Source organism: Hordeum vulgare, chromosome 5H (assembly GCF_904849725.1).
Source record: "Hordeum vulgare subsp. vulgare chromosome 5H, MorexV3_pseudomolecules_assembly, whole genome shotgun sequence".
Classification (NCBI taxonomy): domain Eukaryota; kingdom Viridiplantae; phylum Streptophyta; class Magnoliopsida; order Poales; family Poaceae; genus Hordeum; species Hordeum vulgare.
In genome coordinates this window covers 482497305-482522565 of record NC_058522.1, presented here as the reverse complement: position 1 = coordinate 482522565, position 25261 = coordinate 482497305, and positions in this window count along the sequence as shown.

Below are 25261 nucleotides of genomic sequence, written 5' to 3'. Positions count from 1 at the left end.
GGAGGGGAGCCAGAGATGGGTGGAGAAGGCAGAGACGTGCACGGGGTACTCATCCCCGCCGTCTGCGTGGCTCGGGCAAGCAGGAGGTGGCCAGGGAACATGGCCACGCTCGCCGGCGCGTCGGCACGCAGCTGCTTCTCCTCCTGGCAGGAGGAAGAAGACAGCCGTGCCCCTGGTGGGCTGGGCCTGCACGGGCGACAGGTAAGAGTTTTCCATTTTTTCTAGTTTTTGTTTCTGTTTTAGCTACTTCAATGATTTGCTATTTATTTCAGCTCCCAAATAATTTGTAAAATTTATTGAGGCACCCTAGAATATTTGTTGGAATATTTCCAACCATTCCTAAAGTTTTCAACATTTTTGAAAGTTTAAAGTTTCTGATTTCAAATTTAAAATTTGAAACCAGTAGCTTTTGCATTTATTTAAAATGCTTAAAGTGTCAAGAAAATAGTTTTCTACAATGCTCATTTACTTTCATGATTTATCAGAAAGTTTGATCATTTCTTGAGGCCATTTTGGGTTCATTGTTTTTAACTAGTTTGAGATTTCCTTTGTTTAAAGAAGTGGCTAGGGTTTGAGTTTTTTTTCCTTCACCACTTTCTTGTTCTTGTTGGAAAATTCTTAGATGGAATGCAAGGAAGACATGAGCACAAGACTAACTTGATTAAGGTGTCAGGGATGTGACAACTCACCCCCACTCAAAAGAATCTCGTCCCGAGATTTAGAAGTCGTCGGAAATAACGCAGGATACTCAAGTCGGAGACGATCCTCTCTTTCCCAAGTTGCCTCCTTTTCAGAATGATTTGACCATTGAACTTTAAGAAACTTGAGGTTTTGACGTCGAGTGGTACGCTCAGCTTGATCAAGAATACGCACGGGGTATTCTCGGTATGAAAGGTTATCTTGGAGATCAAGCGTTTCATGGTCCACTTCACGGATAGGATCCGAAAAGCAACGCCTGAGTTGCGAGATGTGGAAGACATCATGAACCTTGGAAACATGCGGAGGAAGTTCCAACTGGTAGGCAACTTCTCCTCGTTTGGCAAGAATGCGAAAAGGACCAATGTAACGAGGAGCCAACTTTCCCTTGATACCGAATCGATGGGTACCCTTCAAAGGTGTAACCCAAAGGTAAGCCTTCTCGTCAACTTCAAAGATCACAGCCTTATGATGACGATCATATTGGCTCTTTTGACGAGACTGGGCTGTTTTCAACTTTTCACGAATGATGCGAACCTGCTCTTCTGCATCCTGGATCATATCCGGGCCAAAGAGTTGCCTCTCTCCGGTTTCTGACCAATTAAGAGGTGTTCGACATCTTCGTCCATAGAGAACTTCAAAAGGGGCTTTGCCCAAGCTTGATTGGTAACTATTGTTATAAGCAAATTCGGCGAATGGAAGGCACTTTTCCCAATTCATACCGAACGATATAACACAAGCTCGGAGCATATCTTCTAGGATTTGATTCACTCTTTCTACTTGACCACTTGATTGGGGATGGAAAGCAGTGCTAAAGGATAGGTGAGTCCCCATGGCATTCTGATAACTTTCCCAGAAGCGAGAAGTAAAGATACTTCCACGGTCCGAGTTAATCTCCATGGGAACACCATGAAGAGACACTATTCGAGAGATATATAACTCTGCTAGCTGGCTAGTTGTTATACTCTCACGAACAGGAACAAAATGAGCACTTTGGAAAGACGGTCAATGACCACAAAGATAGCATTATTTCCTTTCTTGGTCTTGGGAAATCCGGTAATGAAATCCATGCTAACTTTATCCCATTTCCATTCAGGAATAGCTAGAGGTTGAAGGGTGCCAGCAGACCTTTGATGTTCTGCCTTAACTCGACGACAAACGTCGCAGTTAGCAACGAACTCAGCAATTTCTCTCTTCATCCTAGTCCACCAGAACCTCTGGCGTAGGTCCTGATACATCTTAGTACTACCGGGATGAATGGTGAGAGGAGAATCATGAGCCTCCTTAAGGATTAAATGCCTTAGATGTGGGTTCTTAGGAACCACTAGACGATTCTGGAAGAACACAACACCTTGATCGTTCATGGAAAATTCTTTAGCGTTTCCGCTAAAAATATTCTCCTTGATCCGTGATATACCCTTGTCACGCTTTTGGCCAGCTATGATTTGATCCTTAAGAGTAGGCTTCGCCACCAGGGTAGAAAGGAATCCTTGAGGAACAATATGAAGATTCAACTTCCGAAAGTCCTCATAGAGATGTGGTTGACCTTGTTGTAGCATCAAATTGTTACAATAAGATTTACGACTTAGTGCATCGGCCATAACATTGGCCTTCCCCGGGGTGTAAGTTATCCCTAAGTCGTAATCCAAGATCAAGTCAACCCATCGTCTTTGCCTGAGATTCAAATCCGGCTGGGTGAAGATATATTTCAGACTTTGGTGATCGGTGAATATTTCGCAACGATTACCCACAAGGTAATGTTGCCAGGTTTTTAGTGCATGGACCACAGCGGCAAGCTCAAGGTCATGTGTGGGATAATTATCCTCATGTGGACGCAACTGTCGAGATGCGTATGCGATCACATGACGATCTTGCATGAGAATGCAACCTAATCCTTGTCGCGAGGCGTCGCAATAGATAACAAAGTCCTTAGAGAAATCTGGTGGTAGCAACACAGGTGCGGAAGTCAGGCATCTTTTCAGTTCCTGAAAACTATGCTCACACTGTGGTGTCCACTCGAACCTTTTATCTTTCTTGAGGAGTTCAGTTAGAGGCTTTGCAACCTTGGAGAAATTCTCGACGAAGCGGCGACAATAGCTCGCTAGACCAAGAAAACTCCTAACTTGCTTAACCGATTCAGGTTGAGTCCAATCAAGGATAGCTTGAACTCTCTCGGGATTGACAGCAATACCCTTACTAGAGATTACGTGACCCAGATAGGTCACTTCTGGTAACCAAAATTCACATTTTGAAAACTTGGCATAAAGGCGATGCTCTCGAAGTTTCATCAATACCAGCCTTAGATGCTCGGCATGTTCTTGTTCATTCTTCGAGTAGATGAGAATATCATCGAGGTATACCACGACGAATTTATCCAAATACTCCATGAAGATTGAATTCATGAGTCGAGAGAAGGTGGCTGGGGCATTGGTCAACCGAAGGACATGACGGTGTACTCGTATTGGCCATAACGAGTAACGAAAGCCGTTTTTGGAATGTCCCCGTTCTTAATCTTGATTTGATGGTATCCCAACCTCAAATCCATTTTGGAGAAAACTGAGGATCCAGCGAGCTGATCATACAGGTCGTTGATCCTGGGGAGCGGATACTTGTTCTTTATGGTGACCAGATTAACTGGTCGGTAATCTACAACCATCCGATCCGTTCCGTCTTTCTTCTTGACGAAGAGGACGGGCAAGCCCAAGGAGAAGAGCTAGGAAGAATGAAACCTTTGTTCAAGGCCTCATGTAATTGCTTCTTAAGTTCGGCTAGCTCCAGGGGTGCCATCTTATAAGGTCTTCTGGCTATTGGGACAGTTCTCGGAACAAGATCTATCACAAACTCCACATCTCTGTCAGGTGGAATTCCTGGCAGTTCCTCTGGAAAGACATCCGGGAAGTCACGGACTACCGGAATGTCTTCGAGTTCCGGAAGAGGGTTGGCATTTAAGGAATAGAGTTGGCATTTGGCAACTCGAGTAGAGACATTTACTATCTCACCCGAGGGATGGGTAAGCTGGACATTTCTAGAATGAGTATCAATCTTGGCATAGTGAGCTGACATCCAGTCCATGCCCAAGATGATATTAATATCCGAAGATTTCAAGGCTATCAATGAGGCTAGAAAAACTAGCCTATCTACTAGAATTTCATTGTCATAGGTTATCCTAGAGGTTTGCCATTTACTACCAGGGGTTTGGACAACCAATGGGATTGGCATATCACAAAAAGACATGTTATGCAACTGTGCATAACTTTCTGAAATGAAGGAATGAGAAGACCCAGTGTCAAAGAGAACAGACGCTGGGTGATGATTAACAAGAAGTGTACCCAGCATGACGTCGGGATCCTCTGCAGCTTCTTCTGCTGACACATAGTTCACACGGCCACGTGCAGGAGTTGGCTTCTCATAGTAAGCTTTGCCCGACTTGACTTGCCCGACGGACTTTCCGGGTTGCTTGGCACCCACATTTTGAGGACACTCACGGGAATAGTGCCCTGGTTCTCCACACTTGTAGCATATCACCTGGTTGGCACGTGGTGCAGCATTGCTAGCTGGACCACCATAAGCTTTTGCTGGAGGATTGGCCTGATTCGTCTGAGGCGCCACGTAGGATGGCCTCGGAGTGTATCTTGGCGGCAGAGAACTGTTCGGAACCCACAGCCTGCGTTTGGGAAACGCGGAACCAGAGGACGAGCCAAAGTCACGGGAGTGCTTCCTCGTGGCTTCGAAGTCAGTATGACCAGTCTCGGCACTAATCGCCTTGTTGACCAGAGCTTGAAAGCTTGCACACTCGTGGAGGCGCAGATCACGACGGAGCTCAGGGCTCAGACCCTTATGGAACCTTGCTTGCTTCTTGGCGTCAGTAGACACCTCCTCTGTTGCATAGCGGGCGAGATTACCGAACTCGCGGCTATAGGCATCCACAGACAACTTGCCCTGAGTGAAGGCACAGAACTCCTCTCTCTTTCTGTCCATCAGGCCCTCTGGAATATGGTGCAGACGAAAAGCTGCACTGAAGTCTGCCCATGTGGCTACTGGTTCAGCGGGACGCATAGCTTCAAAGTTCTCCCACCACAGATTGGCGGGTCCTTCCAGGAAATATGCCGCAAAGGTCACCTTGTCGGCCTCAGACACATTCGCAGAGCGAATCTTGCGTGAGATGCTGCACAACCAGTCATCAGCGTCGAGGGGATCGACGGAATGATGAAACTTTGGAGGATTCAGCTTCACAAAGTCATTGAGGGACACTGCGGCATTCCTAGGCCGTCGAGCCGTATTCTGCTCAATACGCTCTAACAGTCGATTGGTCTCCCTTTTATTTCTCTCTGCCTCAAGCATCACTTCCACCAGAGAAGGCGGGTGAGGCAGGTCTTCCTGCGACGCTTGACTACCCTCGCCTTGCTCATGAGCAGGGGCACGGTTCAACCTGGTGAACACCATCCTGACAAACAAACTCACAGCTTAGACCAATATCATATCAATACTAGATATGGATTAAGAATGTACTGAACACACGGAATGCGGAAATGAATATCCGAACAGCATGGTAACAAGCAACTGCTATATATACACCATGGTTCATACACACCCTTACATAGTTCAGTACAACCTTAACCGAAGAGCAAACTACTGAAATTATGAAACTACTCATCAGAGGCTTACAGGCTTCCTATACATTATTTATCTAGGCCTCCGGAATTCATTTCACATCACAGGCATACTTCACAAGTCACGCAGGACTGTGAACGTACGGCTACTACCATACTATCCTTCCGCACACAGCTCAGGCATCCGCATAGAACATCTCATAGAGATTACCTCCATGACCTGGAAGCTCAACCTGCGGATCAGGAAACACTCTAGCCTGAGATCCCTGGGATCCATAAGGACACGGATGTGGCCTTGGTCCCCTGACTGGTGGTAAGAGGGGTCCCCGAAGAGGTGTGACTCCTCCTATAGCTGGCCAGTCAACGTGAGCCGGAAGATGGGTCCTAACAGGGTTCAGCATCTCCATCTCTCCATACCCTGTCTGGACTACCGGTGCCAGCTGCGTCAAAGTCGTCCACAGACGGGCATGGGTAGCATAAAGTTCCATGCGGAGAGCACGAGCATCCCTGTCTCTGTTCTCTAGCATCTCAACAGTGGACTGCAGTAGTGGATCCTCCATAGAAGAATCAAAATAGACTCCACTGAGGTATCCCTCTTCACCAGGCCGAGAGGCCGGAACATAGCAGAACTCTGAATTCCGCAGCAGTGCATGTCTCGCTCTCATAATGGTCAACATTGAATAGGCAGCATCCTGTACTGCCATGTCAACGGTGACCCCCAACCCATAGGACCAATGGATTGGCTTCTCAGCTCCAGGGTAGTCTGGAAATACCCTAACAGTGCAGATGTACTGGCTCTGGTTGAAGTCTCGGTACTGTTCCTCCACTGTGTACTCGGGGTACCAGCGGTAACCGCACACCAACATCACCCTGACCAGCATGGCCGTATGACCCGGCACATCAATGCACCTGGTCAGACGTACCACCTGACGAGAAGGACGGCCAGGCATCTGTAAATAGAGAGTAATGCAAAAGCATTAGAGCTCCGAATGAAAAATTGGGCAGCATAACGGCTGTAAATGCTCAAAAACAAATTTTGAGACAACCCAAAATGGAATAGCGTAACCACTCAACTATCAAGTTCAACTCTCTGATCATCAAACTTACTCCATTTTTCATAGGAATGACAGAAACCCAATATCTCTTGACCCGTAGTCCTATAATCTACCAATCAGAAACACGAGCCTAGAAGAAGATGAGTAGCCTAGTTCTTAATTCCCGCAGAAAAGACGAGGATGACCAGAATAGAATAACTTGAGAAGAGAACAAGAGTCTTACGTTCCCTCCCACAAACAATTCCCTTATATATAACTAAAGCAATTCTAGACTCAACTTCGACCAGTTTGGCTTAGTAATCCTACAGTCAGTCAGGCTCTGATACCAACGCTGTCGGGACCCCGATCCTAAGCCATAGGAATCCAGCCTGTAACACATCGCATCCCTTTGCGGTCTCACGCACGGTTAACTTCCACGGCTGCAGCCTTACCTTAGCCGGGACTGTTTGCATCTTTTGACTCACGTATGCAATAGTGTCGCTAGCATTCCAATGTCAAAGAACCCGGATCGACATGTCTAGTCATAAACCAAAGTGGCAGTACCGCACAAGGACAGGCATACATGACCCAACAAAGCAGGTGTCGGTCATCAGCGAATGTAGACGAGTCATAGCAAGCTACAAGGACTCCATTACATCGCGTGACATTTCCCCAAAGGGGACACACACAGCAGCTAAGAAGGACACATGCCGGTCAACCAATGTGTCCGGAGCAGTAGCGAACTACCAAGGCTCATTGGATCACAAAGGGGCATTTCCTTGTAAGGAGTGTTACTAAAGTTCACGACTAAGTAATCGAACCCCATACATATCAAGTACGACACACGTACGCATGGCATACCGTTATGTATAGATACATCGATGGCATCATAACATAACCATAAACATACAACCTTTATTTAAGAGGCTCGGAAGAGCCACACACATAATATTACACATTAAGGGTCTCACGACCCATAATAGCAGTCATTCAGTTACAAGCCAGCGGAAGAGTTTAAACTGTCTGAGTACAGACATGGCAACTAGAAGGCACATGGCCTGACTATACTACAGACCCAATGTAGGGCCAGATCGTAGCTGGGACACCAGCTACTCGTCATCGTCAATGTCTACGAAGAACCCTCCATTAGGGTCATTAGCAACCTCTGCAACATTTATTAAGCAAACATGAGTACGAAGGTACTCAGCAATACTTTAGGATAACTAACTACTCATGCAAGGTATCAAAAGATATTGTGGGGTTTCATGCGGAAAGCCAGCATTTGACTCGTGGCTAGACAACTTGCATTTTTAAATAATTTTGACAACTTGATTTCTCGCACACGAGTCCACTAACACCACAACAATACATTATCATGGAATCATTCCGTCTCCATACGGAAATGCCGTCCACGACACTCACGCTTATCTTGACAATTTTATGAGTAGCCATTGAAGTTATCTATGAACAACATATGTCTCCAAGTAGTCCATATCCGCGGACGCGGCTATTCGAATAGATCGTAACCCTGCAGGGGTGTACTTCGTCACACACGCTCTCGCCACTTATCGCTATGTGCATGTCATGCACCTCGGCAACCTTCAAGCGGAAGCCCAGCGAGGGAGTCGGCCACGACCGTTAACCACACTAGTACCTAGTCCAGGTTTATCGTCTATCTGAGAGTAACCCGTACGGAAGTCCAGCCGAGGTTTCCGCCACGGCCTCAAACGATGTGCGCAGGGTTCCCAAGCCCACCATTCGGGTGCCACTTGGTACACCGTGCCACTGCCTACCGCATCACGGCCCACCTCTCAGGTCAGCACCATGCACGGCCTCCAGCATTACTATAAACACCAGAAACTACTTGCAACTCCTGGACCGAGTACTAAGCGATTAATAGGCCGAGCGGGGTCATATTTCAGGGCCCAGCATGTGGTAGTATCTAGTCTTGGATTACATACACGGAACTCAGTTCCTATGGACGGTTCCAATGAAACAACCCGCCATGTACTCCTACACAGCCTTTCACCGGTACCTTTACCAAGTCAGGTTCAACACACAACCTTTGCTTACCGAACACATTCTCACAATTCTGTTCATCTCCCAGATGACAGACCATACACAACTCTAAGCATAGCATGCATAGCAGGATAAGGCACATCATAGCTCAAGAAACTACCAGGTATGCTAGGTTGCAAGGTTCGGCTATTTACTGTGACAAGGTTAGGTCATGCAAAGGAAGTGTGTTCAACTAATCGTGGCAAAAGCAGTTGAAGCATTTGATCCTAATGCAATAAATAAGTGCAGGAGCAAGAACATGGGATTTATCGGGATGATCAAAAATGGTTGCTTGCCTTGTTGCTCAGAGGAGGGACAATATCCGTCAGACGGATATTCGGTGGAATCCGGGGGTGCGGAGCCTACCGAAATGAATGGCAACAATCAATAACAATCATATGCAAACAAGATGATGCATGAGCATGGCATGAGAATGCAAGGTGATAAACTATTATAATCTACATGTATTAGGTTTGAAGTTGATTTGAATCACATTCAAATATCAATTCAAACGAGGTATTCTCAAATACCGATTTAATTGATTCGACCTGATGCTCAGATCAACTTGATGTCAACATGCATGAGATGTCATGTTAGGGTACTGATTTGTAATTAGGACAGTGTGTGATCATGTCATTCATAATGAAATTTGAATATTTTCCAAATTCCATTTAAAAGTAATTATAAGAATTGACTTATTCATTAATCTACATGTTTGGGTTCTGTAACTTTTTCAAACATGCATGAAAATGCCATAATCAGATTCCTTGGATTTTTCTGATACTTTTTCATATATAAATTATTTTCATCCGTGTTATATTTTAATTTCTATGATTTTTACAAGTTTTAGCAATTTCCTGGATTTATTTTATAAACAGAAATACTAATATTGCATCACTACTGACGTCAGCAGGTCAACTGCGCCTGGGCCAGGTCAAACCTGACCAGTGGGGTCCACTGGTCAGTGACCCAGGGGCTAACCCCGCGCTGACCAGCCCCTAATTGGGATTTGACCAGGCGTGGGGCCCTCTAGCAGTGACTGAGGGAAGGATAATTATGCCCTAATGGTCGTCCACGTCGACGCCCACCGGAGGGTGGTCGCCGGCGACCAAGCCCGCGGCGGAGGGCTCGTCGGAGACGACCTAAACAGCGCTACACGGCACCAAATTGAGGGCGGTTTGTAGCTATGGGACGCTGGCGAAGAAGCCGATCTAGGAGGGGCATCAGGAGAAGCTAGGGTCGTCGGGAGAGGCGCCGGCGACGAGCCGAAGTGGCGGCCGAAGCTCGGCCTTCCGCGGGTGATGGCTCCAGGGCACGGGGAGGACAGCTGATGGGCTCGACACATTCCTGGCGGCTCCAGGAGCTCGATCCCTAGCTCGAGCGCGTGGAAGAGACACCACAGCGACAGCGACGACATGACCGGCGGCGAGGAGCTCTCGGCCTTGGTGGGGAACGGGGCTATGGTGCACGGAAGAGCGTGGGGGTGAGAGGGGAAATGAGGACGAGCTCACGGCGGTTCTGATGGTGTTGTTGTAGGGCTCGGGGGTGCGCCGGAGGGAGCGAATCAACGGAAGAGGTCCGGCGGCCGAAGGTGGAGAAGATGGCGGCGCGGCGATGACAGGGGGCCTCCGGGCTTGATTCCTTCTTCCAGAGGATGAGGAGGAGCACGGCGGGTCTTTGGGGCACAACAGCTGGGCTGGAGGGGGCTCGTGGCCACGGCTACGACGATCGGCGGCGACAAGCAGGCTCGGCCATGGTGGGAGAGGGCGAGAGAGAGATGGAGGGGAGCCAGAGATGGGTGGAGAAGGGAGAGACGTGCATGGGATACTCATCCCCACCGTGTGCGTGGCTCGGGCAAGCAGGAGGTGGCCAGGGAACGTGGCCACGCTCGCCGGCGCGTCGGCACGCAGCTGCTTCTCCTCCTGGCAGGAGGAAGAAGACAGCCGTGCCCCTGGTGGGCTGGGCCTCCACGGGCGACAGGTAAGAGTTTTCCATTTTTTCTGGTTTTTGTTTCTGTTTTAGCTACTTCAATTTTTTGCTATTTATTTCAGCTCCCAAATAATTTGTAAAATTTATTTGAGGCACCCTAGAATATTTGTTGGAATATTTCCAACCATTCCTAAAGTTTTGAACATTTTTGAAAGTTTAAAGTTTCTGATTTCAAATTTAAAATTTGAAACCAGTAGCTTTTGCATTTATTTAAAATGCTTAAAGTGTCAAGAAAATAGTTTTCTACAATTCTCATTTACTTTCATGATTTATCAGAAAGTTTGAACATTTCTTGAGGCCATTTTGGGTTCATTGTTTTTAACTAGTTTGAGATTTCCTTTGTTTAAAGAAGTGGCTAGGGTTTGAGTTTTTTTTTCCTTCACCACTTTCTTGTTCTTGTTGGAAAATTCTTAGATGCAATGCAAAGAAGACATGAGCACAAGACTAACTTGATTAAGGTGTCAGGGATGTGACAGTTGGGTTCGACACTCTTACTTATCGAAAGGACTACGATTGATCCCCTATACTTGTGGGTCATCAAGTGTCACGGTCTTCCCCCGGTGTTGAGCGTAGGGCATCCACATTGCGTGGGAGGGACCCCTCCGCGTCCTCGGGGGGCCCCAGGCGTATACAACCGCAACTCATTATTACGTGAGAGTGTCATGGGGGTTGCGAGGATGGTTTGGCTTCGCAAGTGTCCCAACCTCCAAGGCAGTTTGCGCGTGAATCTTCTTGTAGCGAGGGTCATTGGAAAACCCTGCTGGCTTCTTCTTCTTCGGGATCAAGGCTAGTTGACTGCTACCTCGGGAGGCTGTGAGGATGTACTTCGGCCGGAGCCCCCAAGCGGGGGACTGACCACCCAAAGATGCAAGTAAGGTAGAACGTCAGGACACAAAGTGGATGCGGCAGAAACTACTGAAATAAGCATAAACGGAAGTGACGGCTGGGAGTGCCCTGAACTCCTGGAGGTCACACGGCCCAGGGGCGCCCTCGAACAGAATGAGCCAAAAGATTACCTGCCAACAGCCAACAAAAAGTCACCTGGTGGCCATGCCGCTGAAGAGCCGAGTACGCCGTCGTTGCCTGCTACTGGCTACGCCTATAGGGACTTCCTTCGAAAATACGCCAAGTATCTCCTCGCGGCCTTCTGAGCTTGTGTTGGTGTTCCCTTGAAGAGGAAAGGGTGATGTAGCACAGTTGTAGTAAGTATTTCCCTCAGTTTGAGAACCAAGGTATCAATCTAGTAGGAGGATCGCGTCAAGTCCAAAGTACCTGCACAAACACAAAGAGCTTGCACCCAACGCTATAAAGGGGTTGTCAATCCCTTCTAGATTGTTTGCAAAGTGAGAACTAAAAGCAAAAAAGCAAAGCAAAGTAAAAGTGTAGATCTAAAATTATGATGATGAATAGACCCGGGGGCCATAGTGTTCACTATAGGCTTCTCTCAAAATAGTAAGTAAAACGGTGGGTGAACAGATTACTGTCGAGCAATTGATAGAACCGCGCAAGTTCATGACGATATCTAAGGAAATGATCATACATATAGGCATCATGTCCGAGACAAGTAGACCGATACTTTCTGCATCTACTACTATTACTCCACACATCGACCGCTATCCAGCATGCATCTAGTGTATTGAGTTCATGACAAACAGAGTAACGCCTTAAGCAAGATGACATGATGTAGAGGGATAAACTCAAACCAATGATGAAAACCCCATCTTTTTACCCTTGATGGCAACAACATGATGCGTGCCTCGCTACCCCTTCTGTCACTGGGTGAGGTCACCGCACGGTATGAACCCAAAACCAAGCACTTCTCCCATTGCAAGAATCATAGATCTAGTTGGCCAAACAAAACCCACAACTGGAAGAGAATTACAAGGATATGAAATCATGCATATAAGAGATCAGCAAAGACTCAAATAATATTCATAGATAATCTGATCATAAATCCACAATTCATCGGATCTCGGCAAACACACCGCCAAAGAGTATTACATCGAATAGATCTCCATGAAGATCATGGAGAACTTTGTATTGAAGATCCAAGAGAGAGAAGAAGCCATCTAGCTACTAGACATCGACCCGTAGGTCTGAAGTAAACTACTCACGCATCATCGGAGAGGCAATGGTGTTGTTGAAGAAGCCCTCCGTCTCTGAAACCCCCTCTGGCAGGGCACCGGAAAGGTCTCCAGATGAGATCTCGCGGAAACAAAAGCTTGCGGCGGCGGAAAAGTGTTTTTGTGGATGCCCTGATTTTTTACGTGATTTTAGGGAATTTATAGGCCAAAGACCTAGGGAAGAGGGGGCTCAGGGGGGCCACGAGCCAGGGAGGCGCGACCTCCCCGCTGGCCACGCCTAGGGGGCTCGTGGGGTCCCTGAGGCTCCCCTGCCTTGGCTCTCAAGTCTCCCGATCGTCTTCTGTTACCGAAAAAATCTTTTCGGGAATTTTATTCCGTTTGGACTCCGTTTCAAAATCAGATCTGAATAGGATCAAAAACACAGAAAAAACAGGAATTGGCACTTGGCAATGAATTAATAAGTTAGTCCCAAAAAAGATATAAAAGGCATATAAAACATCCAAAGTTTGACAAGATAATAGCATGTAACCATCAAAAATTATAGATACGTTGGAGATGTATCAAGCATCCCCAAGCTTAACTCCTGCTCGTCCTCGAGTAGGGAAGTGATAAAGAATGAATTTTTGATGTTGAATGCTACATGGCATGATTGTCCTGTGTAACTTCTCTTATGTGACATGAATGTTCAGATCCGTAAGATTCAAAACAATAGTTTGCTATTGACGTGAAAACAATAATACTTCAAGCAAACTAGCAAGGTAATCATGAACTTTTGAAATAACAAGGCCAAAGAAAGTTATCCCTACAAAATCATATAGTCTGGCTATGCTCCATCATCCCCACACAACTAATTTAAATCATGCACAACCCTGGAATTGGCCAAGTAATTGTTTTTTCACTCTTACTTTCTCAAACTTTTTTTTCAACTCTCACGCAATACATGAGCGTGAGCCATGGATATAGCATATAGGTGGAATAGAGTGTGGTGGTGGTTGTGAGACAAAAAGGAGAAGATGGTCACATTGACTAGGCATATTAAAAGTCTATGGAGATGCCCATTAATAGATATCAATGTGAATGAGTAGGGATTGCCATACAAAAGATGCACTAGAGCTATGAATATGTGAAAGCTCTAAAGGAGAACTAGTGGGTGTGCATCGAACTTGCTTGCTCACGAAGACCTAGGGCAATTTTGAGGAAGCCCATCATTGGAATATACAAGCCAAGTTATATAATGAAAATTCCCACTAGTTATATGGTGGTGACAAAGTGAGAGGCTCTCAATCATGAAGAACATGGTGCTTAATATGAAGCACAAGTGTGGAAAATAGATAGTAGCATTGTCCCTTCTCTCTTTTTCTCTCATTTTTTTTATTTTGGGCTCTATGGCCCCTTTTTTTAATTTTGTTTCGGCTCTTTGGCCTCTTTTTTTGTTTGGGCTCTTTGGCCTCTTTCTTTTTTATTTCCTCACATGGGAAAATGCTCTATAATGATGATCATCACACTTTTACTTACTCAAAGATCAAAGCTTAGAACAAGAATGACTCAATAGGAAATGCCGCCGTGCAATGATCTAGCGTAGCAATGACATAAAAACGGACAAGCCATGAAAACATCATGCTAGCTATATTATGATCATGCAAAGCAATATGGCAATGATGGCACAAGTCATGAGACGGAACGGTGGTGGTTGCATGGGAATATATCTCGGAATGGCTATGAAAATGCCATAGTAGGTAGGTATGGTGGATGTTTTGAGGAAGGCATATGGTGGTTTGTGCACCGGCGAAAATTGCGCGGTACTAGAGATGTTAGAAATGGTGGAAAGGTGAAAGTGCGTATAATCCATGGACTCAACATTAGTCATGAAGAACTCATATACTTGTTGCAAAAGCTTTTATTAGTAATCGAAACAAAGTGCTAAACGCATACTCCTAGGGGAAGGGTTGGTAGGTGTAAACCATCGCGCGATCCCGACCGCAACACAAAGGATGACAATCAATAGATCAATTATGCTCCGACTTCCTAACATAGCGGTTCACCATACGTGCATGTTACGGGAATCACTAAGTTCAACACAAGTATTTCTAGATTCACAACACCCTACTAACATAACTTTTAATATTACCAAATCCACGAATCAAAACTAATTCAGAGGAATCAAACTTCTCTTTCTACTCAATGCACATGAATATGGAACTTTTTGTATCCTCATTGGATACCTATCACTTTTGGGACTACTTTCATAGCACAAACCAACTACCAAACCATGCACCGCCGTGCTCTAAAAGATCTAAGTTAAGCACACAGAGAAAAATCAACTAGCTCAAAAGATATAAGTGAAGCACATGTGAGCTAAATTGCCTAACACAAAAGATATAAGTGAAGCTCAACGAGTATTCTAGCAAAATCACGATGAGTGCATGTATCTCTCACAAGGTGTGCAGCAAGGATGATTGTGACACAAAAAAAATAAAAGACTCCTACGATACAAGACGCTCCAAGCAAAACACATATCATGTGGTGAATAAAAACATAGCTCCAAGTAACGTTACCGATGGATTGAAGACGAAAGAGGGGATGCCTTCCCGGGGCATCCCAAAGCTCAGGATTTTTGGTGTCCTTGAATTGTCTTGGGATGCCTTGGACATCCCCAAGCTTGAGATCTTTCCACTCTTCATCTCTTTGTCCATAAGAGCATCACCCAAAACATTAAAACTTCACAACACAAAACTTAAACAAAAACTCGTGATATCATTAGTATAAGAAAGCAAACCACCACTTCCTTAGGTACTGTAGCAAACTTTAATTCTACTTATGTTGATGTTGGGTTACTATATTTTCACTTCTCCATGGCTAGTACCCCACGATACTATCCATAGTTTCATCAAAACAAGCAACCAACTCAACAAAAACACAATCTGTCAAAAACAGACCAGTCTGTAGCAATCTGTATACTTCGTATACTTCTGGTACTTCAAAAATTCTGAAAAATTACAACATCAGGGGTAATTTGTATATCAATCAGCAGCAAAAATAATCAACTCAAAAGCTCTTTCTGGGTAGAAATGAAAAATAATTTCGTGAGCAGAAAGTTTCTGTCTTTTTCCAGCATGATCAAACAACTATCACCCAAGCTATCATAAAGGCTTTACTTGGCAAAAACACAAAAAGAAACACGAAAAACACAATCATAACAGAATTACGATGGTGTGAACGCAAAAAAACAGAAAATAAAAAGGATAAATTCGTTGGGTTGCCTCCCAACAAGCGCTATTGTTTAACGCCCTTAGCTAGGCATAAGGTGATGGAATCACGTATAGTCATCTTTGGTGCTCAAACCATAAGTAGCCCTCATCATGGATTCATAAGGCAATCTTATTTTCTTTCTAGGAAAATGCTCCATGCCCTTCTTTAGGGGAAATTGAAATCTAATATTCCCTTCCTTCATATCGATGATAGCACCGATAGTCCTTAGGAAAGGTCTACCAAGAATGATGGGGCATGTAGGATTGCAATCTATGTCAAGTACAATGAAATCCACGGGTACATAGTTCCTATTTGCAATAATAAGAACATCATTGATCCTTCCCATGGGTTTCTTGACAGTAGAACCCGCAAGATGCAAATTAAGAGAACAGTCTTCAATCTCATGAAAACCAAGAACATCACATAAAGACTTTGTAATCGCAGAACCACTAGCACCCAAATCACACAAAGCATTGCATTCATAGTTTTTGATTTTGGTTTTGATAGTAGGTTCCCACTCATCATGAAGCTTTCTAGGTATAGAGACTTCCAATTCAAGTTTCTCTTCAAGAGATTTCATCATAGCATCTACGATATGATCGGTAAAGGCTTTGTTTTGGCTATAAGCGTGTGGAGAGTTTACAATGGATTGCATCAAAGAAATGCATTCACTCAAGGAGCAACTATCATAATTGAATCCCTTGAAATCCAAAGTGGTAGTTTCATTACTACCCAAGATTTTAATTTCTTCTACTCCACTTTCAAAACTTTTAGCACCAAGATAGGTGGACTCCGAATCATTGGGGGCGTTTTTCAACCAAAGTGGATTCATATCCAGCCCCATCATCATTAGGTTTGACACGAGAAAACAAAGATTCAATGGGAGTCACACCAAGCACTTTAAGATCTTCGTGATTCTTATCACAAATTTCTGGTTTAGCAGCCATTTTATTGACTAAAGTGGCCTGCTTGTAAGAAATTTGGCCAACCAATTTTTCAAGTCGAGCAAGCTGAGAATTTAAAGCAAGGAATTCTTTGGCCATATCATCAACTTCTTTATTCACACAAGCCATAAAAGAATTTTGCTCTTTTAGTTCTCTACGGAAGTAACTATTTTGATCACACTGAGTGGACATGAAACTTTTGACACCAATTTCAATCTCTTCCAACCTTGTGTAATAATTTGGTTTGGCCATGAGGAAAAGTATCACTCACGAACAAACCCAAGAGCAAATGAGAAAAATGGGCGTAAAAAGGGCGAACAAAAAGGCAAATGAGAAGTGGGGGAGAGGAAAACAAGAGGCAACTGGAAAACAAAGTAAATGCAAGAGATGAGTTTGTGACACTTACTTGGATAAGATCTTGACTTGATCCTCCCCGGCAACGGCGCCAGAAATCCTTCTGCTGCTGGCTACGCCTATAGGGACTTCCTTGGCAAATATGCCAAGGATCTCCTCGCGGCCTTCTGAGCTTGCATTGGTGTTCCCTTGAAGAGGAAATGGTGATGTAGCATAGTTGCAGTAAGTATTTCCCTCAGTTTGAGAACCAAGGTATCAATCCAGTAGGAGGATCGCGTCAAGTCCAAAGTACCTGCACAAACACAAAGATCTTGCACCCAACTCTATAAAGGGCTTGTCAAGCCCTTCTAGATTGTTTGCAAAGTGAGAACTGAAAGCAAAAAAGCAAAGAAAAGTAAAAGTGTAGAGCTGAAATTATGATGATGAATAGACCCGGGGGCCATAGTGTTCACTAAAGGCTTCTCTCAAAATAGCAAGTAAAACGGTCGGTGAACAAATTACTTTCCAGCAATTGATATGTAACGACCAAGATGCGGTCCTTTCCGATCTGGGGGTCGAGGCCCCCTGAATAGGAAAGAAGCGCATCTAAGTGTTTTGCAAGCAAGTAAACATAGCACATACAATAATCACAGTAGACAATCTGGGGTTCAACTGTCTTCTTATTAATGATACAGTGTACAACGCAGATACAAACAAGGTAGTTCTAGAACGGATTACAAAACAAGGAAAATGCTATGCTACCCGCTGCAGGCCCACGATCACGACCACGGCTCAGTCCTCTGGATAGTTCACGTAAAGGCGATCTGTCTCCTCGTCGTACTGCCACGCCAGCTGGGTGCCGTCGGGATCATCTGACTCTGGGGTACCTGTACCTGCTGGAAGTTTCGGAGGAATCCGTGAGCCACGGGGACTCAGCAATCTAAGACCTTGGTGCCAGAACTAGTCATGTTATTGGATAAGGAAGGGGTGAAGTGTTTCAGGCTGCTGCAACCTAAGATTGAATAAGTGGCTAACTTACGCGAGAAGGAAGTGAAAGTGGTCTACGCTAACGATCGAGAATACTTGATCAGAAAGTGATCCTGAACACCTACCTACGGCATTCATAACCCCACCGTGTTCCGGATCGAAGAGAGGTCTTCGAGGGGACAGTCACGGTTACGCACACAGTTGGCATTTTTATTTGTTTAGGTTTAAGTTCTCTAATACCGGATGTTAACAAAATATTCCAAGTTGCCACATAACCGCGGGCACGGCTTTCCGAAAGATTAAACCCTGCAGGGGTGCTCCAACTAGTCCATCAAAAACGAACACAGGCCGCAAAGGCATCCTCTATCACGAATCTCGTGATCTCGTCGGATTCCTTAGAGGAAAACCTCAACTCTGGGGAAAACCGAAGCTTCACCGGGATTCCTATACGCAAGATATACCGCTAAGGAAAGACAAGACTAGCAGGACCTCCCGACGTGTTGACGACCCTGATAAGAGCCGCGTATCTCAGTCCCAGGACATGCCGGATGAGCACAGCGTACGGTGGCCTGATAGACATCTCCCGAGTTGCCCCGGGTTGGCCCCGCACACGACTCAAGTTTGGACCAACGCTCATGAGGAGCACTGGCCCGGGTTGTTGATTAGAATCCTCGGGGTAGCTATTCCCTATGCGGTTTATTATTAAGTGATTAGCAGATTAATACCAAAGTTGGGTCCTGCCGGACAAGCCTAAACACTACGCGATTTATCAAGGGGGTCCCCATAACAACACCGAACGTGTTAGGAGCGATCATTATGGAATCAAACACCGGTAACCGGTAACTAAGGCGGCAATAACGGAACAAGACACCCGGCAAAAGGCTAGGCCTCCCGTCATTTACCAAATATATAGATACATTAATTTAATAACATAAATTAATATAATGATATCAAGCTCGTGTCATCACATGAGTTAAGGCATCTGCAGCTAACAACGCTAACATTAGTAGCTGAGCAAGCCTACCTAGCCATGCAAGTTTGCTAGGAAAGAGTAAGGTGTTTAAGCTCATGGCATATGAAGAGGCAATATATTTTCAGTGGTAGGCAGCGAGCAATATGACGTGGAATCGAAACTAACATAACAAGTCTAGATATGGGATCAAGGTCATGTCATCTTGCCTGTGATATCCTCAGCTTGGAATGGTTCTGGATCGTCCTGCACGTACTCTCCTGACTCCACGTATTCGTTCTCCGCTCCCGGTGCTACCCAACATAAGAATAACAGCCAATGAACAGCAGCACCACAAAATGCAACACTCACATGATGCATGAGATGAAAGTTGAGCATGCACCACTATTTCTAACACTAGCACAAGCAAAATAAACTTCAGCAAGTTCCTGGACAGAACATTCCACTAAACTATTTGGACATGCATGGGAATGATATGAACAGATGCATCTCGTAAAAACGGTGCAAAACCATGTAAAGAACTTTGCAAACGGAGCTACGGATCAACGGGAATCAACGAAACACGATATGAAGCCCTACATGAAAGATTCATCACCACACACACAATTGGCACAAATCTGGTGTTCCCAGGTTGCCAAGACATATATTAACCCAACATGAATGAAAGGGAGCAAGGTAGAACACCACAACAACAAATAAGCACAAACTTTGACCAAAATGGCAAAACTACATAGTCTGCCAGTTTCTGCATCTTAGCTGTTTGTGAGCCACATGCAACATAGCTACAGGTCTTCAAATATGACAAACAATATATGTGGCTGTTGCCAACCAAGAACACTACAATATCCAGCAAGAATCACAGCAAAAGTAATTAAACTCTAGAAGATACAAGGCCACAAACTTTCCCAAAACCATCAGTTCTCAGGGACTTAGTGAAAATTCCTGCACCTGAGATTCTGTTTCTGTTCTGAAGCTTTTTGACAGCAAACAAAACACAAGATACTGGACTCCAAATGACTTGAAAATTTACAGGAAGCTTCATAAACATATCAGGTTCAAAACACTAGCAGTGAACTAAGTCCAGTTCCCAACAGAATGACCAGCACAACCTTATCTACAGGGGAAGCAAATGTTTCCAGCATTCCAGACTTAGTGAAATTTTCAGAGTTCAAAAATCTGGAATTTTTCCAGCCACATGCCCACTTTGTCTAGGCATAGTTTGCCCACACATGTCACCAAGAGGTGATTGACACCACTATGGTGTTGAGCACAAACCCCCACTACTAACACACAAAATCCATGCCCTTGGGCTCCATCTATACCATGGACACAAAGGCCAAACTTTCAACAAAGTGCAAATGCAATTCCACAAGGTATGCCCCTAAGATGACAAATACATAGGTGAATCTTATGTGCACAATGACAAAGTGACATGGGGGTTTGAACCCCATGTTTGTGTCATGCACCTCAACAACACACACACCCAATCACAATATTATTAGATCAAACACATCACAATGGAACCCTAGGCCATCAAGAGAGTAAGCACCCCCCACATATGGGCATGTGATGGTACACACTCTCACATGCATTACTAGGATCCTCCTAGGTATCATGTCTTCCTCAAAGTGCAACCCCCACAACAATCTACCCAAGCTTAATTAGGAACCACACCTACACAATCCAACATAGATAGTCACCTAGAACTTCACATCACACCAAAACATGTGGTGAGGGGGAGGCACCCACACCCCACTAAATCTATGCAAACAAATAAAACTACAAGATCAACTTTGACCCTCTTAAGCTCAAAAGATGTGACCAACCATGTGTAGCTAGTGCCTCTATCGCCCCTTAAAAACATCTCTCACAAGAAAAGCACATCACAAGCACACACCCCTACCAAGTGTTCTACACCCCACTAGATGTAATCATCATAGGCATCTCAAGGTTAGCATCACATAACAACACTTGTGTGCAACACACACACACATAACTAAGTCTACCCTAATTATATTAGGAGTAACAAAATACCACAACACTGTGTAAAAGAGATAGCTAAACAGAACAATTAACAAAACTAACAAGCCACTTGTATAGGAGTTGGGAAAACAGAAATTAAGTAGGCAGAAAAAAGAAAGGAAAGCAAAAAAAATAGAAACAGGGGCTGTTGGGATTCGAACCCAGACCCCTGGTATCCAGCAGCAGCAACACTCCACTGCGCTGCGGCACTAGTTGTTGACAGGAGAAGAGCAAATGGCAAGGTAAGCTACCTGCAGGAATAAATCAAAACAAAAGAACAAAAGGCACCGAGGGGGGACTCGAACCAACGCCCTCATACAGGCGCACCACGCTAGTTACCACTCGGCTATAACACGGCTACTGACAGAGAGGAGAGTCTCATACAGGAATAGTATCCGAAATCGCGCTCTGACTGACTACTGGGAACGACAGTGACAGGGAACCTGACGGCTATCCTAGCCGACGTTGCTAGCTGCGCTGCCGGCGACGAGCTCTTGCACACGACGAACAACCATCTACACGGGAAGGAACCCCCGCTGCATCTAGAGCACGCCCGCATGGCGCCCTAGACTGACGAAGGAACCGCACCAACACTACGCTGTTGCTCTGCGTCTACCGGGACCGAACCGCGGAGGAGGAAGGAAGGGGGAGGACGCGGCCTCACCTTGGGAGAAGATGGGGCGCCGAACGGGGAGGAGGAGTGCCGGACCGGGGAAGAAGACGCCGAAGAAGCTCCTCCGACGTGGACCGAAGCAGGGAAGGAGTTCGCCCGGTTCGCCCCGTTGACGAGGATGAGCTCGACGGGGGGGTCGCTCCTCGGGGTCCTAACGCCAGGAATGGGACACGGGGAGCCGCCCCGAGCCCCCGGACATGGCGGCCGGTGCCGGAGGCGACGGAACGGCGGGTTGACGGAGGAGGCGCTGCACTCTCTCTCTCTGCTACCTCTCAGAAGCTTACCAGGGAAGAACGAGGGAAGGAGAAAATTGGCGGTGCTGGGGGGAACGGAGAGGGAACCCTAGGGCGGAGGAGGAGGCCCCGGGCTCCTTTTATCGTCTCGGGAGGCGAGCTCGAGCCGCTGGATTAAGGGAGAGGCGATCGAGAGGTGGAGCGTAGTTCGTACAACATGACCTCGGGAGGAGGAAGAAAACGCTCGCCAGCGGGCTCTGTCGCCAGGGTGGAGATCTACTGGGCCAGCACGAGAGAAGACTTACTGGGCCAGGGAAAGAAATAATTACACAGGAGGTTATCCAATTAGGTAAACAGGAAAAAAACAAATGCACCCAGGGAAGAAAAAAAATATTACCCAAAATAGCTACTGGGTTAAAAATTAAAAGGAAAATCCTGCTAGACATAAGAAATTATGGCCCAATAGGGAAAAAATAGGAAAACAATATTTGGAGATGTTTGAAATAAATGCAAAACAGTAATTAACCTACTGTTTTGAGTTTATTTGCACCTCTAAAATTCAAAGTACAAACCAGAAAAATTGCAACTCCTCATAAACACATTTTTTACTAACCAGCAGACATTTTAGAATCATTTTTGGGAAGAAGGAATTTTGACATGGAAAAAATAGGAGGGAAAATGAGTTAAATAGCAAGAGCTAATAAAAATGACTAGCTCTCACTCCTACATTACACACACCATCATCACATGCATCACAAGATAGTGCAATACCACCACTTAACCCTAGCAAGAACACATGCACTCACAACACCACAACACTTCTCCTAGTAAAAACAAATGCAACATGATCATGGCATGCAATCATAAGGTATGGCAAGGGATGATATGTTATGCATGCATGCAAGGGAAGTAAGTACTAAGGAACACACATGAAATCATGGCACAAAATGATATCATCACAATCTCTGACAAGGTGGTCCCACATGGAAGGTTACAAAAAAGGTAAGACCTACACTTGGGGCATCACAAACTCTCCCACACTACAAAGAAGATCTCGACCCCGAGATCTAAGACTGAAAGAAATCGGGAAATTCGGAACGGAGGTGATCCTCGCGTTCCCATGTAGCCTCTTTATCGGAATGGTGTGACCACTGCACTTTGAGAAACTTGACAGACTTGTTACGGGTCTTGCGCTCAGTCGCCTCGAGAACGGCAACTGGATGCTCGCGATAAGAGAGGTCAGGCTGGAGATCGATATCCTGAAGATTCACAGTGCGCTCGGGGTTCTTGAAACACCTCCGAAGCTGAGAAACATGGAACACATCATGGACATTTGCAAAGGTTGACGGAAGCTCGAGCTGGTATGCGAGGTCGCCCCTCTTGCCAACCACTGTGAACGGACCAATGAAACGAGGCGCAAGCTTGCCTTTGATGCCAAAACGCTGCATACCCTTCATAGGCGACACCTTGAGATAGACAAAATCATCAAGATCATACGACATGTCATGGTGCTTGCTATCATAATAGCTCTTCTGACGGGACTAAGCTGCTCTGAGGTTGTCGCGAATGATCCGACACATCGCCTCAGCTTCTTCTATCATATCATTGCCAAGGATCTGACGCTCGCCTGTCTGGGACCAGTTGAGCGGAGTACGGCACTTCCTGCCATAGAGAATTTCAAACGGAGCCTTGCCAGAGCTAGTTTGATAACTGTTGTTATACGAGAACTCCGCGAAAGACAGACAATCCTCCCACTTCATGCCAAACGAGATAACACAGGCTCTCAGCATGTCCTCAAGAACTTGATTCACCCTCTCCACTTGACCACTAGTCTGAGGATGGAACGTTGTACTGAAGCGGATCTTCGTGCCCATAGCAGACTGAAAAGAGTCCCAGAACTTGGAAGTGAAGATACTCCCGCGATCTGATGAGATCATCATAGGTACACCGTGCAGCGAGACAATCCTCGAGGTGTACAACTCTGCCAGCTGAGCTGCTGAAATGGACTCCTTGACTGGAAGGAAATGCGCCACTTTACTCAATTTGTCGATGACGACGAAGATAGCGTCATTGCCCTTCTTGGACTTCGGGAACCCTGTGACGAAGTCCATCTCAATGTGATCGAACTTCCACTCGGGAATCGGCAAAGGCTGCAAGAGGCCCGCTGGTCTTTGATGTTCTGCTTTCACCCTTCGACATACATCACACTCATTGACGAATTGTGCAATTTCACGCTTCATACGGGTCCACCAGAACGACTGCTTCAAGTCATAGTACATCTTAGAACTTCCCGGATGAATAGAAAGCAGAGAATTATGAGCTTCTTCCATGATCACCTTCCTGAGATCACCTTTCGGGACGACAAGGCGGTCCTCGAAAAACAAAGTGTCCCTGGCATCCACAGTGAAACACTTATACTTGGGAAGACTCTTTCCCACACCAATCTTGACCTTCTTCACCATAGTATCAAGTAGCTGAGCTGCTCTGGCCTGATCGTCCAAGGTAGGAGAGATCTGAAGGTTCGCAAGAAAACCCTGAGGAACCAGCTAAAGATTGAGCTTCCTGAAAGACTCAGAAAGACCCGGCTGGAGAGGTTGCAGAATTAGACTGCTGCAATATGCCTTCCTGCTCAATGCATCTGCCACAACATTTGCCTTGCCTGGCGTGTACTCAACACTCGGATTAAAATCCTGGAGCATCTCCACCCAACGTGTTTGCCGAAGATTCAAGTTAGGCTGAGTGAAGATATACTTGAGGCTCTTGTGATCGGTGAAAACTTCAACCTTACGTTCCAACAAGAGATGTCTCCAAGTCATCAAGGCGTGCACAACAGCTGCTAGCTCGAGATCGTGCACAGGATAGTTCTTCTCCGCAGGCTTCAGCTGCCTGGAGGTATAAGCAACCACCTTCCTATCTTGCATCAAGACTGCACCAAAACCCTGGAGAGAAGCATCGCAAAAGACCTGGTACGGCTTGGAATCATCCGGAGGAGCCAATACCGGAGTGGAGGTAAGCTTCTCTTTGAGTGTATCAAAAACCAGTTGACAGTCTGGAGACCACACATACTTGACACCCTTCTGAAGAAGACTAGAGAGCGGCTTGGCGATTTTGGAGAAGTTCTCAACGAATCTTCTGCAATATCCGACAAGACCGAGAAAGCTTCGAAGTTGCTTCACATTCTGCGGAGGTTCCCATTCAACAATGGCCTGAACCTTGGACGGGTCAACCTTAATGCCCTCGGCAGAGATAATATGCCCAAGATACACCACTTCTTTCAGCCAGAACTCACACTTGGAAAACTTGGCATACAGCTTGTATTCTCTCAGTTTATCAAGCACCAACCTGAGATGTTTCTCATGTTCTTCCTCGTCCTCAGAAA